Source organism: Xenopus tropicalis, chromosome 2 (genome assembly GCF_000004195.4).
Source record: "Xenopus tropicalis strain Nigerian chromosome 2, UCB_Xtro_10.0, whole genome shotgun sequence".
NCBI lineage: Eukaryota > Metazoa > Chordata > Amphibia > Anura > Pipidae > Xenopus > Xenopus tropicalis.
Genome location: NC_030678.2, coordinates 167,500,933 through 167,511,770, shown reverse-complemented (window position 1 = coordinate 167,511,770; position 10,838 = coordinate 167,500,933).

Sequence of the window (10,838 nt, the reverse complement as noted above, 5' to 3'; positions counted from 1 at the left end):
CTTTGACTATTATAAGCCCTGAGTAGTGCAAGATATTTCCGACGGTGAAAGATAGAAGTTGGGATCAAGTACAGGTATTGTTTTATTATTACAGAGAAAAGGGAATCATTTAACCATTAAATAAACCCAATAGGGCTGTTCTGCCCCCAATAAGGGGTAATTATATCTTAGTTGGGATCAAGTACAGGTACTGTTTTATTATTACAGAGAAAAGGGAATCATTTAACCATTAAATAAACCCAATAGGGCTGTTCTGCCCCCAATAAGGGGTAATTATATCTTAGTTGGGATCAAGTACAGGTACTGTTTTATTATTACAGAGAAAAGGGAATCATTTAACCATGAAATAAACCCAATAGGGCTGTTCTGCCCCCAATAAGGGGTAATTATATCTTAGTTGGGATCAAGTACAGGTACTGTTTTACTATTACAGAGAAAAGGGAATCATTTAACCATTAAATAAACCCAATAGGGCTGTTCTGCCCCCAATAAGGGGTAATTATATCTTAGTTGGGATCAAGTACAGGTACTGTTTTATTATTACAGAGAAAAGGGAATCATTTAACCATTAAATAAACCCAATAGGGCTGTTCTGCCCCAATAAGGGGTAATTATATCTTAGTTGGGATCAAGTACAGGTATTGTTTTATTATTACAGAGAAAAGGGAATCATTTAACCCTTTAAGTGCCAGCCGAATTCGTCATTTCAGTTCCCCCCAGTGCCAGACGTTTTGTGAACATTCTGTGCTCTCTCAATGTAGGGGCTTTTACTGGGGGCAGGGTTAAGTTTAGGTAGGCAAACTATATATTGTTTTTTTCAGGAGAACCTGAGCTTTCCAAATCTACCTGAGTTTTTGTGTATTTCCACTTCTGGAACAAGATTTAGAGCTTGAAATACAAAAAAAAAAAGAAAAAATGCTATTTTTCATGATATAAGGATTTCTACCAGAAACACATTTTATTTTATGGACAAAAATTCAACTGATTTGGAAAGCCTCATGTCTTCCGAACGTGCCAATACCTGATATGTATAGTTTTATTGAGATTTCTGACTTCTATAGATCAAAAACTCCCAGCAGTAAATTACTAAATTTTCAAAGCATTACAGCAGAATACGGCATACTTTACATTCCAAAGCCAAAAATCCTGGAACATTAGGTTTACCCCAGGAAACCATACATTTTTGAAAACTACACATTCTGACGAATCCGAAATGGGTAACTATGTCTTCCAACTCCTAAGTACCAAACGGCAATGCTTTACTGAATTTAGCATTTTCTATAAAAAATTATGAAAATTCTAAAAAATCACCTCAAATCTTCCATTTTCAAGCACCTTATCTCCCACATAACATTAGGTACGAAGAAAACACACCCTAAATATGAAAGCCAGGGGTCCACTGAACAGTTTGATGCCCATTGTGCATAGGATCCCCGATGTATCTGGAATTTAGAGACCCCAAAAGGAAGTTAGTACATACAAATTGCCCAGGAGATCTCTTTAGCTACTGAAAATTCAACACATTTACTGCATTTTCTGTGGGGTAAAAACACAAAAAAATACATTGACCCCCAAAAATCATATATTTTTGGAAAGTACACATTCGGACAAATTCAAAATTGGTACCCATGTCTTTCTACTCCAAACTACTGAGTCGCAATTCTTTCCCAAAATTGCCAGTTTTGATGAAATACCTAAAAATCACATCAAATCTTCCACTTTCAAGCACCTTATCTCCCACATAACATTAGGTACCAAAAGAACACACCCTAAATATGAAAGCCAAGGGTCCGCTGAACAGTTTGATGCCCATTGTGCATAGGAAAACCAATGTATCTGGCATTTAGAGACCCCATAAGGAAGTTAGTGCATACAAATTGCCCAGGAGATCTCTTTAGCTACTGAAATATCAATCCGTTTACTGCATTTTCTGTGGGGTAAAAACCCAAAAAAATACATTGACCCCCCAAAACCATATATTTTTGGAAAGTATACATTCGGGCGAATTCAAAATTGGTACCCATGTCTTTCTACTCCAAACTACAGAGTCGCAGTGCTTTCCCAAAATTGCTAGTTTTGGTGAAATACCTGAAAATCACATCAAATCTTCCACTTTCAAGCACCATATCTCCCACATAACATTAGGTACCAAGAAAACACACCCGAAATATGAAAGCCTAGGGTCCGCTGAACAGTTTGATGCCCATTGTGCATAGGATCAGCACTGTATCTGGCATTTAGAGACCCCATAAGGACGTCAGTGCATAGAGATTGCCCCAGAGGTCTCTTTAGCTACTGAAAATTCAACACGTTTACTGCATTTTCTGTGGGGTAAAAACACAAAAAAATACATTGACCCCCCAAAACCATATATTTTTGGAAAGTACACATTCGGGCGAATTCAAAATTGGTACCCATGTCTTTCTACTCCAAACTACAGAGTCGCAGTGCTTTCCCAAAATTGCTAGTTTTGGTGAAATACCTGAAAAACACATCAAATCTTCCACTTTCAAGCACCTTATCTCCCACATAACATTAGGTACCAAGAAAACACACCCGAAATATGAAAGCCTAGGGTCCGCTGAACAGTTTGATGCCCATTGTGCATAGGATCAGCACTGTATCTGGCATTTAGAGACCCCATAAGGACGTCAGTGCATAGAGATTGCCCCAGAGGTCTCTTTAGCTACTGAAAATTCAACACGTTTACTGCATTTTCTGTGGGGTAAAAACACAAAAAAATACATTGACCCCCCAAAACCATATATTTTTGGAAAGTACACATTCGGGCGAATTCAAAATTGGTACCCATGTCTTTCTACTCCAAACTACAGAGTCGCAGTGCTTTCCCAAAATTGCTAGTTTTGGTGAAATACCTGAAAATCACATCAAATCTTCCACTTTCAAGCACCATATCTCCCACATAACATTAGGTACCAAGAAAACACACCCTAAATATGAAAGCCAAGAGTCCGCTGAACAGTTTGATGCCCATTGTGCATAGGATCAGCACTGTATCTGGCATTTAGAGACCCCATAAGGATGTCAGTGCATAGAGATTGCCCCAGAGGTCTCTTTAGCTACTGAAAATTCAACACGTTTACTGCATTTTCTGTGGGGTAAAAACACAAAAAAATACATTGACCCCCCAAAACCATATATTTTTGGAAAGTACACATTCGGGCGAATTCAAAATTGGTACCCATGTCTTTCTACTCCAAACTACAGAGTCGCAGTGCTTTCCCAAAATTGCTAGTTTTGGTGAAATACCTGAAAAACACATCAAATCTTCCACTTTCAAGCACCTTATCTCCCACATAACATTAGGTACCAAGAAAACACACCCGAAATATGAAAGCCTAGGGTCCGCTGAACAGTTTGATGCCCATTGTGCATAGGATCAGCACTGTATCTGGCATTTAGAGACCCCATAAGGACGTCAGTGCATAGAGATTGCCCCAGAGGTCTCTTTAGCTACTGAAAATTCAACACGTTTACTGCATTTTCTGTGGGGTAAAAACACAAAAAAATACATTGACCCCCCAAAACCATATATTTTTGGAAAGTACACATTCGGGCGAATTCAAAATTGGTACCCATGTCTTTCTACTCCAAACTACAGAGTCGCAGTGCTTTCCCAAAATTGCTAGTTTTGGTGAAATACCTGAAAATCACATCAAATCTTCCACTTTCAAGCACCATATCTCCCACATAACATTAGGTACCAAGAAAACACACCCTAAATATGAAAGCCAAGAGTCCGCTGAACAGTTTGATGCCCATTGTGCATAGGATCAGCACTGTATCTGGCATTTAGAGACCCCATAAGGATGTCAGTGCATAGAGATTGCCCCAGAGGTCTCTTTAGCTACTGAAAATTCAACACGTTTACTGCATTTTCTGTGGGGTAAAAACACAAAAAAATACATTGACCCCCCAAAACCATATATTTTTGGAAAGTACACATTCGGGCGAATTCAAAATTGGTACCCATGTCTTTCTACTCCAAACTACAGAGTCGCAGTGCTTTCCCAAAATTGCTAGTTTTGGTGAAATACCTGAAAAACACATCAAATCTTCCACTTTCAAGCACCTTATCTCCCACATAACATTAGGTACCAAGAAAACACACCCAAAATATGAAAGCCAAGGGTCCGCTGAACAGTTTGATGCCCATTGTGCATAGGATCAGTACTGTATCTGGCATTTAGAGACCCCATAAGGACGTCAGTGCATAGAGATTGCCCCAGAGGTCTCTTTAGCTACTGAAAATTCAACACGTTTACTGCATTTTCTGTGGGGTAAAAACACAAAAAAATACATTGACCCCCCAAAACCATATATTTTTGGAAAGTACACATTCGGGCGAATTCAAAATTGGTACCCATGTCTTTCTACTCCAAACTACAGAGTCGTAGTGCTTTCCCAAAATTGCTAGTTTTGGTGAAATACCTGAAAAACACATCAAATCTTCCACTTTCAAGCACCTTATCTCCCACATAACATTAGGTACCAAGAAAACACACCCTAAATATGAAAGCCAAGGGTCCGCTGAACAGTTTGATGCCCATTGTGCATAGGATCAGCACTGTATCTGGCATTTAGAGACCCCATAAGGAAGTTGGTGCATAGAGATTGCCCCAGAGGTCTCTTTAGCTACTGAAAATTCAACACATTTACTGCATTTTCTGTGGGGTAAAAACACACAAAAATACATTGACCCCCCAAAACCATATATTTTTGGAAAGTACACATTCGGGCGAATTCAAAATTGGTACCCATGTCTTTCTACTCCAAACTACAGAGTCGCAGTGCTTTCCCAAAATTGCTAGTTTTGGTGAAATACCTGAAAATCACATCAAATCTTCCAATTTCAAGCACCATATCTCCCACATAACATTAGGTACCAAGAAAACACACCCTAAATATGAAAGCCAAGGGTCCGCTGAACAGTTTGATGCCCATTGTGCATAGGATCAGCACTGTATCTGGCATTTAGAGACCCCATAAGGACGTCAGTGCATAGAGATTGCCCCAGAGGTCTCTTTAGCTACTGAAAATTCAACATGTTAACTGCATTTTCTGTGGGGTAAAAACACAAAAAAATACATTGACCCCCCAAAACCATATATTTTTGGAAAGTACACATTCAGGCGAATTCAAAATTGGTACCCATGTCTTTCTACTCCAAACTACAGAGTCGCAGTGCTTTCCCAAAATTGCTAGTTTTGGTGAAATACCTGAAAAACACATCAAATCTTCCACTTTCAAGCACCTTATCTCCCACATAACATTAGGTACCAAGAAAACACACCCGAAATATGAAAGCCAAGGGTCCGCTGAACAGTTTGATGCCCATTGTGCATAGGGTCAGCACTGTATCTGGCATTTAGAGACCCCATAAGGACGTCAGTGCATACAAAGTGTATACACTGCAATATAAGCTACCGGCATGTGCATTATGCGGCATAAGGCCCCCTAACAGTAAGGAGACCCTAGAAAACTATACATTTTCCAAAAGTACACAATCTGACAAAACAAAAATGGGTAAATACATCTTTCTACTGCAAACTACCAAACTACAAAGCTATGCTAAACAGAACGATTTTTATGACATTTCTGAAAATTGTCACAAAGCTTGCATTTTACCCCATTATTTACCCCCACATTTTGTACCGTATCAACATAAAACATTCTAAATATGAACGCCAGGGGTCTACTGAACAGTTTGATGCCCTATATGCATAGATTTACCAAACTATGTGGGGTACAGGGGCACCCAAGTAAAAATAGTGCATATGAATTTTCACATAAGATGCTTCGGCTCATGCAGTTTTTGCACCCGGTATGTGTATTATGTGCCATACGACCACCTAACAGTAAGGAGACCCTAGAAAACCATATATTTTCCGAAAGTACACATTCTGACAAAACAAAAATGGGTAAATACATCTTTCTACTACAAACTACCAAACTACAAAGCTATGCTAAACAGAACGGTTTTTATGACATTTCTGAAAATTGTCACAAAGCTTTCATTTTACCCCATTATGTACCCCCACATTTAGTAACGTACCAACATAAAACACTCTAAGTATGAACGCCACTAGTCTACTGAACAGTTTGATGCCCTATATGAATAGATTTACCAAACTATGTGGGGTACAGAGGATGCCAAATTGAAATACAGCAGACAAAATGTCCATGTGCAAAGACAAGTAACAAAGAACAATGTAAAAAGCACTAAAATTGATAAAGATAAAAAAAAAATCACTAAAATCATTTTTTTTTTTTTGCCTAATAATATCTGCGGGCAGAATAACAGTTTGAGTATTTTGGCTAGGGCAAATAAGTTTTACAGACAAAGTCAAGCGAACAACAACTATGCATAACTGAAAATGCTATAAAATGGCTAAACATGCAGTAAAATACCCAAAAATCCACCAAAATCACAGAAAATGTAGTAGAAACACCAAAATAATACACAAAAGGTATTGCGCAGTGCGGTTAGCGAATAGACTATCCGCAATGGCAATAAAACATTTTTTTCAGGCAAGAATAAAAACGATGCGATTAGAAAAAAAAAAATAATTACAAAATTACATAAGTGTGTAAGTGTGTGTGTACATGTGTGTAAAATGTGTTTTGTGTGCATGTGTGCGAGTGTGCAAGTAAGTGTGAGTTTTCTCTAAGTGCTGTAAGTGATAAATGTTTGAAAACCTCCCAAAAATGCATGTGTGTGTGTGTAAGTGTGAGTATAAGTGTGTATTAGTGTAATAAATGTGTGATTGTGTGTTTGTGTGTGTATTTGCCACTTACTTGGGGTCTAGGTGAGGATCTGCAGGAGAAACTCGATCTGGCCCAGCAACAGCATCAGCTCATGTGAGGGGGCGTGTCAGGAAGCAGGGGGGCCAGAGGGGGAAGCTGCAGAAGGGAGAGGAGCTGCCGGCAAAGCCACGTGGATGGCAGGTGAGTCCCATGGGGCCCCTGGGCAATCGCTACCCAGGAGCCACTCGTTCCCCACCTCTGACTATTGTCTGGAGGCTGGGGAACGAGTGGGGAGCGAAGGAATGGCTTGAAAAGCCGTTCCTCCGCTCCCAAAACCGGAAGTGCAGCAGGACGTAGAATCTACGTTCTGTGGCACTTTGGTCCTTTGATACACAGGACGTAGATTCTACGTCCTGTGGCACTAAAAAGGTTAACCATTAAATAAACCCAATAGGGCTGTTCTGCCCCAATAAGGGGTAATTATATCTTAGTTGGGATCAAGTACAGGTATTGTTTTATTATTACAGAGAAAAGGGAATCATTTAACCATTAAATAAACCCAATAGGGCTGTTCTGCCCCCAATAAGGGGTAATTATATCTTAGTTGGGATCAAGTACAGGTACTGTTTTATTATTACAGAGAAAAGGGAATCATTTAACCATTAAATAAATCCAATAGGGCTGTTCTGCCTCCAATAAGGGGTAATTATCTTAGTTGGGATCAAGTACAGGTACTGTTTTATTATTACAGAGAAAAGGGAATCATTTAACCATTAAATAAACCCAATAGGGCTGTTCTGCCCCAATAAGGGGTAATTATATCTTAGTTGGGATCAAGTACAGGTACTGTTTTATTATTACAGAGAAAAGGGAATCATTTAACCATTAAATAAACCCAATAGGGCTGTTCTGCCCCAATAAGGGGTAATTATATCTTAGTTGGGATCAAGTACAGGTACTGTTTTATTATTACAGAGAAAAGGGAATCATTTAACCATTAAATAAACCCAATGGGACTGTTCTGCCCCAATAAGGGGTAATTATATCTTAGTTGGGATCAAGTACAGGTAGTGTTTTATTATTACAGAGAAAAGGGAATCATTTAACCATTAAATAAACCCAATGGGACTGTTCTGCCCCAATAAGGGGTAATTATATCTTAGTTGGGATCAAGTACAGGTACTGTTTTATTATTACAGAGAAAAGGGAATCATTTAAACATGAAATAAACATTTCAAAGTGGAGTCTATCGGAGATGGCCTTCCTGCCATTTGGTGCTTTCTTGATACCAGATTCCATACCTGTACAAGCCATATAAGTGGTTACATTCAGACTAGATTTATATTTCTCCTTTAAAGCTCTCCATAAAATGATATTTAGTGATAACGGAAGGGATGAGAGCAAGTCTATGGGATGCAGGTCACATGATATATATGTCAGTATATTAATTTACACTCAGTAAACTTGTTTAAAACAATAAGGTCATTATTCTTTATTGGCATTGATTCGTTAGTAACACACGTTGCTCGTATGCAGGTAACTGGCGCTCACTGTGTATAAGGAGAGGCCAGAAGGGACCCAAGCATAAGGAATGGGAACAGTAGCGAGCGAGGATTGCTGCATTACAAATAAATACAAACACAACAAAGGAGGACAAAAAACCCTTGTTTTTCCCTGTCTTAAAGGAGAAGGAAAGGTTAATCAATGGAAGGTACCAAATGGGAAGCACCCCTAGTTATAATAATCACTTACAGGGTCGGACTGGGCCACTGGGCCGCCGGGAAAAATCACGGTGGGCCCCGGCGGCCCAGACCCGACCTTTGCAGGCGCTCCCCCCTTTGCCAACCGCTCCTCCCGACACGTTAAATTTGCGTGCTCGGAGGAGGACGCTGGGAGGGGGGTGGGGTTAGGGGACGCGCCTGGCTGGGGGCACCTGCAGGGCTCCTAGGACAGGAGTCCCGGTGGGCCCTTCACCCCCCAGTCCAACCCTGATCACTTACCTGGGTAACTTCTGAGTCAGCACCATGGAGGGATCATCGCTTCTCCATTGCTAGGAAGGAAGGAGGGGGCTCACTCTGGGCTGGGGTAACAGGTAAGTGAATATAAACCCTGGGGGGGGGGTGTCTAACAGCTGGCACTGCCCAGTGATTTCACCTTTCCTTCTCCTTTAAACACTGGTCCCAGTTTCCACAGGATAACGCAATAGGATAAAGCCTTTGTATCAAGGTCATTCTACAAAACATTCATCTCTCATTTTTAAACATCAGGTCCGAATAAAGGAATATGGTTAAATGCCCAGATGAACAGTGAATATATGAAGTACAAACATACTGACCGATTTTACAGACTGGCCAATACCAGACACTCTATTAGTTAAAAAATCTTGTTGGACAAGGACTGTGTGGGCACATTGATGCAGGCCTTCCAATGGTTCTCCTTAGGCACGCAGTTGGAACAGAGGGGGGTTAAACGGTTTGATCAGCCCTATTTCACCCAGAATGTGGGTGGCCGCATTGGGCCAGGGTCTGTTTGTTTGGCGTTGTCACAAATCGAGAGGCTCTTTAGGTGTAGGACCAGCATCCTTCATTCCACACCCAGTTTTGCAGTAGGAGAGAGGAAATCGTTTGGCCGAAGTCTCAGCTATAAGGACGTTGTACTATTACAGTATAAATGTACAGAAGCTCAGGTTAAACATTTAGAGAAAATACCTCAACTGGCCCAAATTTAGCGATAACCGTTAAGCAGGGGCACCAGAATCTAATGAATGTAATATTATATATATATAGGAGGATAATCTTTCAAAGTAACATTGTCTGGCAGAGAATAAATAGACACGACATGCATGTTCTTTGGTGGCTAAGGGTGAAGACACACAGAGCTACTTAGTAGCAGCTACTTCTTCATGGCTACTAAACCCCAGAAAATCCCCTGCCATAGACAATACTGAGAATTGCCTCTGCTAAAACACACGTAGAGACAATTATCAGTACATGATCAGCATTGTCTGTTTTAGTAGCTGAGACAAGTAGCTGCTACTAGTAGCCCTGTGTGTCTTCACCCTAAGAGACTACAAGCCCCCGGGCAAGCCAGGGGCATCTTCTATAACCAATCAGAACGTATCAAAAAATGAAATGAAACTACAGGAAATATACGCTGCATTTCAAAACAAGCAATTTGTGCAGGCAAATAAAAGCATCTACTTCTTAGCAGTATATTTATATAGGGCCGCCATTCTCTGCAGCACGTTACTAAGATGATACCACCAGTCCCTGCCCCAGTAGCTCACAATGCATATCTAAGAAAGTTACAGTATCCATTAAAGCCTTTATGGTCCCTGGCAGCACTTTCCAATTTGGAAGTTAGCACACAGGATTACTATGGGATATTATTCAGGGCTGTAGATTTTGCAAAGGGTCAAAAAAGAAGTGTAAATCACTGGCTGCCAAATGTTAGGGACTCACCAGTGAATGTAATCACTTACCTGATACCCCGAGCTCCTTTTAGCAGAAAACTGCCCCGGACTGTTCCTTTTTATTCCTTATGTTTCTATTCAGTCCCCTCTCCTATTCCTGTCTCTCATTTAAACCGCTGCCTGGTTGCTAAGGTTAACAAGACCCTAGCATTCAGAGAGCTGCTGAAATTCCAAGCTGAAGCCGATGATCAAAAAAGCTAAATAACTGAAAAACCACAAAAATAAATAAAATGAAGACCAGTTGCAAACGGTCTCAGAATGGCAGTGTCTACATCATACTAAAAGTTAATTCTAAAGGTGAACTATCCCTTTTAACTCTACTGTGCCTGGGGGTATTAAAGTATAAAGTGGAAGATGATCACTTTTGGCCCTTGCTAAAAAGTACCCCAGGTCTGTGCAGTTATCTGTTAACAGAAGTAATGGCCAGGGGTATCAGGTAGGTGTTAAGCACAAACAGTCAACCCTACACACTGAAAGACATCTCTCCGATTCTGCTGGCTCTCTCTTCTCTTCCTGGATGACACCTCCTTCCGCCATTTTCTTCAGGTCACACAAGTACACAGCCAGGTGAATATGGCTTCTGTGCAACACAAGAGCC